Below are 9,396 nucleotides of genomic sequence, written 5' to 3' on the forward strand. Positions count from 1 at the left end.
GGTACTTATGTGACTTCCAGAATGTGCCTCACCTGTCCTCTGTCTACACTTATCACAAGCACCTTTGCAACTTATCCACATTCAGAACCCTTTATTAATTCGGAAGTTGGTTTGGGAAGGGCAAGTCCTAGTGCAATGTGTTACTGTCGGTCTCTTTCACATTCTATTCTGTGGAATGGAAGATAAATGGGGCTGTTTTGCAGACTAAGAATTTAATGGTAACCATTCATTGCAAGCTGACAATCGGTTTCTGAATGACTCAGACCATTTAAGCTGCACAGAATCTTTTCCATTCAATAGAACAAAGCTTCCTCCTGCGCAAGTGCACGCTACTGTTCAATATCATTTCATATTAGGGGTGTAACTGGAATCAATTTGAACAGAAATCTCACAGTGTATGATAGCTGGAGTGATTGAACAACCACTGGTGAGAAGCATTGGAGCACTCAGGTGTCTCTGTGCAAAATAACTTCTTTGAGGCCAGCTAACAAAGGCTGAATGGTTTACAATTGCATTTGTGTCTTCTTGAAGACACTCTGCTGATGGGTGCTTCTCGTTACAATAAATTTCCAATACCGAGTGTGCGCTACAACTTTATACGATATTTCAAAACCGCAACAAAATTATAACAGTATCAAGACGCCTCTACATTTTCTGAAGACTAAGAAAATTTGGCATGTCAGCTATGACTGTCGCCAACTTTTACAGATGCACCATAGAAAGCATTCTTTCTGGTTGTATAGCAGTTTGGTGTGGGCTCCTGCTCTGTCCAAGACTGCAAGAAACCATAAAGGGTGGTGAATGTAGCCCAATTCATCACGCAAACCAGCCTCCCATCCACTGACTGTGTCTCCATTTCTGTTGCCTCAACAAAGCAGCCAGCATGATTAAGGGCCCCACACATCCCGGATATACTCTCTGGTGTACACGAGTGATAAGGGCTGTAGAAAAAGAGATAATCAGCCATGGGCATCTAAGGAAATAAAGGAGGGTGTCAAATTGCAAGAAAATGCATACAAAGCGGCAAAGATTAGTGGGAAATTAGAGGATTGAGAAATCTTTAAAGATCAACAGAAAGCCATGAGAAAAGTGATAAAGAAAAGTAAGATGGATTATGAGAGTAAGCTAGCTCAGAATATAAAACCAGGTAGCAAAAGCTTCTACAAATATATAGAAAGAAAAAGAGTGACAAAAGTAAACATTGGTCCTTTAGAGGATAAGAAATAGGAGCAGGAGTAGGCCATCTAGCCCTTCGAGCCTGCCCCGCCATTCAATAAGATCATGGCTGATCTGTCGTGGCTCAGTTCCACTTTCCCGCCCTCTCCCCATAACCCTTAATCCCCTCTCTTATCAAGAACCCATCAACCTGCTTCTTAAAAATATTTAGCGAGGCAGCCTCCACCACTTCAACGGGCAGAGAATTCCAGAGATTCACCACCCTTTGAGTGAAGAAGTTCCTCCTCAACTCCGTTCTAAACCGCCTCCCCTTTATCTTGAGGCTGTGCCCCCTAGTCCTACTGTCTTTTTTGAGCGGGAAGAGTCTCTCCACCTCTATCCTATCCATCCCATTCATCATCTTATACGTCTCAATGAGATCTCCCCTCATTCTTCTAAACTCTAACGAGTACAAGCCTAGTTTATTCAGCCTCTCCTCATAGCTCAATCCCCTGGGTATGTAATAACTGGAACTGAGGAAGTGGCTGAGGCATTGAACAGGTATTTTGTGTCGGTTTTCACAGCGGAAGATACAAATAACATGCCAAAAGTTGATGACAGGAAGGCTACGGCAGGCGAGGACCTAGAAACTATCGTTATCACAAAAGAGGTAGTGTTGGGCAAGATAATGGGGGGTTAAAGGCAGACAAGTCTCCTGGTCCTGATGGAATGCATCCCAGGGTACTAAAAGAGATGGCAGGAGAAATAGCAAATGCACTAGTAGTAATTTACACAAATTCGCTGGACTCTGGGGCAGTTCCCACAGATTGGAAAACAGCAAATGTGACGCCACTGTTTAAAAAAGGAGGTAGACAAAAGGTAGGTAACTATAGGCCGGTTAACTTAACTTTTGGGGAAAGGGGAAAGTGCTTGAAGGAAGAAATAGCGAGACATCTGGATATAAATTGTCCCATTGGTAAGACGCAGCATGGGTTCATGAAGGACAGGTCATGTTTAACTAATTTGTTGGAATTCTTTGAGGACATTACAAGGACAGTGGACAATGGGGAACCTGTGGATGCGGTGTATCTGAATTTCCAGAAGGCATTTGACAAGGAACCACTTCAAAGACTGCTACATAAGATAAAGGTGCACAGTGTTACGGGGAATGTATTAGCATGGATAGAGGATTGGTTAACTAACAGGAAGCAAAGAGTGGGAGTAAATGGGTGTTTTTCTGGTTGGCGATCAGTGACTAGTGGTGTGCCTCAGGGATCAGTGTTGGGACCGCAATTGTTTACGATTTACATAGATGATTTAGAGATGGGGACCAAGTGTGATGTGTCAAAATTCACAGATGACAATAAGATGAGTAGCTGAGCAAAGTGTACAGAGAACGCGGGAAGTCTACAAAGGGATATAGATAGTCTAAGTGAGTGGGCGAGGGTCTGGCAGATGGAGTACAATATTGGTAAATATGAGGTCATCCATTTTGGTAGGAATAACAGAAAAATAGACTATTATTTAAATAGTAAAAAATTACAGCATGCTGCTGTGCAGAGGGACCTGGGTGTCCTTGTGCAGGAATCTCAAGGAGTTGGTTTGCAGTTGCAATGGGTAATTAAGAAGGCAAATGGGATTTTGTCCTTCATTGCTAGAGAGATGGAATTTAAAAACAGTGAGGTTATGTTGCAGCTGTATAAGGTGCTGGTGAGGCCACACCTGGAGTAGTGTGTACAGTTTTTGTCTCCTTACTTCAGAAAGGATGTACTGGCACTGGAGGGAGTGCAGAGGACATTCACTAAGTTAAGAGGGTTGGCTTATGAGGAGAGACTGAGTAGATTGGGGCTATACTCATTGGAATTCAGAAGAATGAGGAGAGATCTTATAGAAACATATAAGATTATGAAGAGAATAGATAAGATAGAAGCAGGGAAGTTGTTTCCACTGGCGGGTGAAACTAGAACTAGGGGCATGGCATCAAAATCACAGCGCCAGGGAGCAGATTTAGCACTGAGTTGAGGAGGAACTTCTTCACACAAAGGGTTGTGAATCTGTGGAATCCCCTGCCCAGTTGAGGCTATTCCATTGAATGTTTTTAAGACAAGGATAGATAGATTTTTGAACAGTAAAGGGATTAAGGGTTATGGTGAGCAGGTGGGTAAGTGAAACTGAGTCCATGAAAAGATCAGCCATGATCTTATTGAATGGCAAAGCAGGCTTGAGGGAGCCAGATGGCCCACTCCTGCTCCTAGTTCTTATGTTCTTATGCTCTTCCATCTTCTTCCATTGGGAAAAAGATGCAAAAGCCTGAGGACACATACCAACTAACTCAAGAACAGCTTCTTCCCTGCTGCCATCAGACTTTTGAATGGACCTGGCTCTGGAATTCCCTCCCTAGAGCCCTCCACCAGTTTCTCTTCCTCTCTCTCTCTCTCTCTCTCTGTCACTCTCTCTCTCTGTCTCTCTGTTTGTCTCTCCTCTGTCTCTCCCTCTGTCTCTCTCTCTGTCACCCTCTCCCTCTCTATCTCCCTGTCTCTGTCACTCTCTGTCTCTCTCACTTTCTTTCTCCATCTCTCTGGCTGTCTCTCTCTCTCTCTCTGTCTCTGTCCCTCTCCCTCTCTGTCTGTCTCTTTCTCTCTCTGTCTCTCTCTCTCTTGTTCTCTCTCTCAATCTGTCTCCCTGTCTGTGTTTCTCTTTTGTCACTCCCTCTTGCTGTCTCTCTTTGTCTCTGTCTATCTCTCTATCGTTCTCTGTCTGTCTCTGTCACTCTCTCTCTCTTGCTGGCTCTCTCTCTTGCTCTCTCTCTCTTGCTGTCTGTCTCTCTCTCTTTCCATTTGTCTCTCTCTCTCTGTCTCTCTTTTGTCATTCCCTCTTCCCGTGTCTCTCCTCTCTCTGTCATCTATCTCTCTCTCTGTCTCTCTCTCTCTCTTTCTGTCTCTCTCTGTCTGTCTGTCTGTCTCTCTCTCTATCAGTCTCTTTATCTGTCTCTTTCTCTCCTTCTGTCTCTCTCTATCAGTCTCTGTTTTTCTCTCTGTCTCTCTCTGTCTCCCTCTGTCTCTCTCTGTCTCTGTTTCTCTCTCTCTCAGTCTCTGTGTGTGTGTCTCTCTCTCTGTCTCTCTCTGTCTCTGTTTCTCTCTCAGTCTCTGTGTGTGTGTCTCTCTCTCTCTCTGTTTCTCACTCAGCTTTACAAGTCTCCTTGAACACCGCCCTTCCTGACCCCAGTGTTTGATGAACTATCTCTCTAATATTTCCTCATGTGGCTGGCACCAGTGTGTTTGATGATCTCTCCTGGGAGATTCACTGGAAAGTTTGATTGTCTTTAAGGTGTTTTATAAATGTGGATGGGTGCCGTGCGCCGGGAGGCTTCCTTTGGGAGGTTTATCGCTGGGAATGGATAAGGGTGAGATGTTGATGGGCTGAGGCCGATGGACGTAATTGTGGGAAGTGTCGGCGCAATGGTGTAAAGGGAACTGGTTTATGTAACTGAAGTGTGATTAGATCTTGTCAGATAACAACATGGGACGGCACGGTGGCACAGCGGTTAGCACTGCTGCCTCACAGCGCCAGGGACCCGGGTTCGGTTCCCGGCTCGGGACCCTGTCTGTGTGGAGACTGCACATTCTCCCCGTGTCTGTGTGGGTTTCCTCCGGGTGCTCCGGTTTCCTCTCACAGTCCGAAAGACGTGCTGGTTGGACGCATTGGCCGTGCTAAATTCTCCCTCAGTGTACCCAAGTGCTGGAGTGTAGTGACTAGGGCATTTTCACAGTAACTTCATTGCAGTGTTAATATAAGCCAACTTGTGACATTAATAAAACCTAAACAACAGGGGAGGCAATGACCGAGTGGTGTTATTGCTAGACTATTAATCCAGAAAACCAACTAATCTTGCGGGGACCTGGGTTCGAAACCCGCCACGGCAAATGTGGGATTTGAATTCATTAAAAAAAATCTGGAATTAAGAATCTACTGGTGACCATGAAACCTTTGCCGATCGTTGGAAAAACCCGTCTGTTTCACTTTGGCGAAGGAAATCTGCCAACCTTACCTGGTCTGGCCTACATGTGAGTCAGAGCAGCGTGGTCGACTCTCAAATGCCCTTGGGTAAGTAGGGATGGGCAATAGATGCCAACGATGCCCGGGTCCCATGAATAAATGAAACAATGCGGGCTGCCAGGGAAGAGAATGTTCTGGAAGAAGCCTCTTCCTCTTGGATCTGAAGACATCAGAAGTGAATGAGTGATGTCAGACCTTGAGAGGCCGATGCAGATCAAACAGAAAAATATTGTCTGCAGATATCAGAAGCAGAAATGCATGTGAAAGGTGAGTGGAAATTTCTAGAAATCTTATCTTGTATCAGGTTTCTCGTGTGCGCAGTCAATCAAGCAGAGGTCAACCGCACTGCCGTATAGCAGACGTCACTCCGTCTCGCCGTATCCCCCCACCCCCAGATCCATCCCGGAAACCTCTCCGGTGTTACTGTCACAGGCACTGCCGACCGGACAAGGTGAGATCAGAGAACATCTCCAAATGCAGGGGGAGGCCCAACCCACACCTGCACATCCCACTGCTCTGTATCTAACCCCGTGCTGTTCCTGTCCTGGGAGTCTTTGATGGGGGACAGTGTAGAGGGAGCTTTACTCTGTATCTAACCCCGTGCTGTACCTGTCCTGGGAGTGTTTGATGGGGACAGTGTAGAGGGAGCTTTACTCTGTATCTAACCCTGTGCTGTACCTGTCCTGGGAGTGTTTGATGGGGACAGTGTAAAGGGAGCTTTACTCTGTATCTGACCCTGTGTCGTACCTGTCCTGGGAGTGTTTGATGGGGGACAGTGTAGCGGGAGCTTTACTCTGTATCTAACCCCGTGCTGTACCTGTCCTGGGAGTGTTTGATGGGGGACAGTGTAGAGGGAGCTTTACTCTGTATCTAACCCCGTGCTGTACCTGTCCTGGGAGTGTTTGATGGGTGACAGTGTAGAGGAAGCTTTACTCTGTATCTAACCCCGTGCTGTAACTGTCCTGGGAGTGTTTGATGGGGACAGTGTAGAGGGAGCTTTACTCTGTATCTAACCCCATTCTGTACCTGTCCTGGGAGTGTTTGATGGGGACAGTGTAGAGGGAGCTTTACTCTGTATCTAACCCCGTGCTGTACCTGTCCTGGGAGTGTTTGATGGGGACAGTGTAAAGGGAGCTTTACTCTGTATCTGACCCTGTGTCGTACCTGTCCTGGGAGTGTTTGATGGGGACAGTGTAGAGGGAGCTTTACTCTGTATCTAACCCTGTGCTGTACCTGTCCTGGGAGTGTTTGATGGGGGACAGTGTAGAGGGAGCTTTACTCTGTATCTAACCCCATGCTGTACCTGTCCTGGGAGTGTTTGATGGGTGACAGTGTAGAGGAAGCTTTACTCTGTATCTAACCCCGTGCTGTACCTGTCCTGGGAGTGTTTGATGGGGACAGTGTAGAGGGAGCTTTACTCTGTATCTAACCCCGTGCTGTATCTGTCCTGGGAGTGTTTGATGGGGACAGTGTAGAGGGAGCTTTACTCTGTATCTAACCCCGTGCTGTACCTGTCCTGGGAGTATTTGATGGGGGACAGTGTAGAGGGAGCTTTACTCTGTATCTAACCCCGTGCTGTACCTGTCCTGGGAGTGTTTGATGGGGACAGTGTAGAGGAAGCTTTACTCTGTATCTAACCCCATGCTGTCCCTGTCCTGGGAGTGTTTGATGGGGGACAGTGTAGAGGGAGCTTTACTCTGTATCTAACCCCGTGCTGTACCTGTCCTGGGAGTGATTGATGGGGACAGTGTAGAGGGAGCTTTACTCTGTATCTAACCCCGTGCTGTACCTGTCTTGGGAGTGTTTGATGGGGGGACAGTGTAGAGGGAGCTTTACTCTGTATCTAACCCCGTGCTGTACCTGTCCTGGGAGTGTTTGATGGTGTAATGGGAACCTTACTTTAGAATTGGATCACAGGAACAGGAGGAGGCCATTCAGCCCTTCGAGGTGCTCCTTCACTCAATGAGACCATGCCTGATCTGTGATCCACCTCCATTTACCCGCCTTTGTCCTATATCCTTTAATCCCTTTGGACAATGGAAAATCTCCCAATCTCCCAGATTACAAATGAACTATCGGATCAATTTCTGTTTGGAGGAAAGAATTGCAAATTTACCAATGTCTTGTACAACTTCAACAAGACATCCCAACTCCTGTATTCAATGTTCTGACCGATGAAACCAAGCATGCCGAATGCCTTCTTCAACACTCTGTCCACCTGTGACTCCACTTTCAAGGAGCTATGAACATACCCCGAGATCTCTTTGTTCTATAACTCTACCCAGCACCCTACCATTAACTGAGTAAGTCCTGCCCTGGTTCGATCTACCAAAATGCATCACCTCGCATTTATCTAAATTAAACTCCATCTGCCATTTGTCAGCCCACTGGCCCAATTGATCAAGATCCCGTTGCAATTGGAGATCACCTTCTTCACTGTCCACTATGCCACCAATCTTGGTGTCATCTACAAACTTACTAACCGTAACTCCTAAATCCTCATCCAAATCATTAATATAAATGACAAATAACAGTGGACCCAGCACCGATCCCTGAGGCACACCGCTGACACAGTGAGAACTCTCACAACACCAGGTTAAAGTCCAACAGGTTTATTTGAAAATAAACACCACAACCTTTAAAAATACGCTGTTCCTTTGTCACTCACTTGACGAAGGAACAGCGTGTTCTGAAAGCTTGTGGCATGTACCGCAGTCCAACGCTGGCATCTCCACATCACGCACACAGCTAACCACAGGCCCCCAGTTTGAAAAACAACCCTGTACAACCACCCTCTGTCTTCTGTCTTCAAGCCAATTTTGTACCCATTTGGCTACCTCACCCTGGATCCTGTGAGATTTAACCTTGAGCAACAACCTACCACGCGGTACCTTGTCAAAAGCCTTGCTAAAGATACCTGGGAACACCACCACCTAGGTTCCCCTCCAAGTCCTGACTTGGAAGTAGATCGGCCGTTCCTTCAGTGTCGCTGGGTCAAAATTCTGGAACGCCTTTCCTAACAGCGCGGTGGGTGTACCTACACCTCAGGGACAGTAGTTGTTCAAGATGGCGGCTCACCCACTACCTTCTCGAGGAGAAACGAGAGATGGTGATAAATGCTGTGTGCAGCCAGTGATAGACCACATCCCGTGTGAGAGATTTTAGAACAAGCTGATTGTATATGTGGCTGAGCTGGGAGCTGTTAAAAACCACAGCTTTGCCTTGGTTTAGATTCAGCACAGGCTTGCAATGGCTTTCTCTACAAAGCAAGGTGAAAGATTGTGTATTCAGCTAAAATGTTTGTTCTGTAAGCAGTATCTCTCCCTGTGAGAATCACCTCTGGCCACCCCCAACAGCAAACCAATACCTCTGCAACGCAAAACCTTCAACAAGGGTAGACCTTGTGATCCAGCAGCTTCAGCCAAAGATTTTCCAAAAGGGGAGAATTGGAGAAGTAGGAGAATTGACCGGACTGGGGGTGAGAGAGCCGGGGGTGGGGGGGGCGGAGATTGGGAACTAATGAGACAGATCGAGCCAGAATATGAAAGGGATGGACCAAATGGCCTCCTCCCTGTATTATCAGGTTTCTAAGACAGAAAACAGACAAAGGTGTGGCTCCTGTGGTTTAAGTAGTGAATAAATATACCACACAACATTGCAATTACCATTTAATCAAACTCTAAAGCTTTGTTTATTTATAGCCCCACTCTTTAAGTAATAAACCTCAGGCCCAACAGATCAGCAGAGGATTACAGACTGAAACATCACAAAAACAGTGGCTGTGGGATCTTTACATCCATTTGAGAAACAAGGCACATTCAAACAAAAGCCTAAAAAGCAGCAAGTCTGACAACATAGCACTCCCTCAGTACTGACCCTCTGACAGTGCGGCACTCCCTCAGCACTGACCCTCTGACAGTGCGGCACTCCCTCAGTACTGACCCTCTGACAGTGCAGCACTCCCTCAGCGCTGACCCTCTGACAGTGCGGCACTCCCTCAGTACTGACCCTCTGACAGTGCGGCACTCCCTCAGCACTGACCCTCTGACAGTGCGGCACTCCCTCAGTACGGACCCTGTGACAGTGCTGCACTCCCTCAGCACTGACCCTCTGACAGTGCGGCACTCCCTCAGCACTGACCCTCTGACAGTGCGGCACTCCCTCAGTACTGACCCTCTGACAGTG

Source organism: Carcharhinus amblyrhynchos, unplaced genomic scaffold (assembly GCF_965287045.1).
Source record: "Carcharhinus amblyrhynchos unplaced genomic scaffold, sCarAmb.v2.hapA scaffold_53, whole genome shotgun sequence".
NCBI classification, from domain to species: domain Eukaryota; kingdom Metazoa; phylum Chordata; class Chondrichthyes; order Carcharhiniformes; family Carcharhinidae; genus Carcharhinus; species Carcharhinus amblyrhynchos.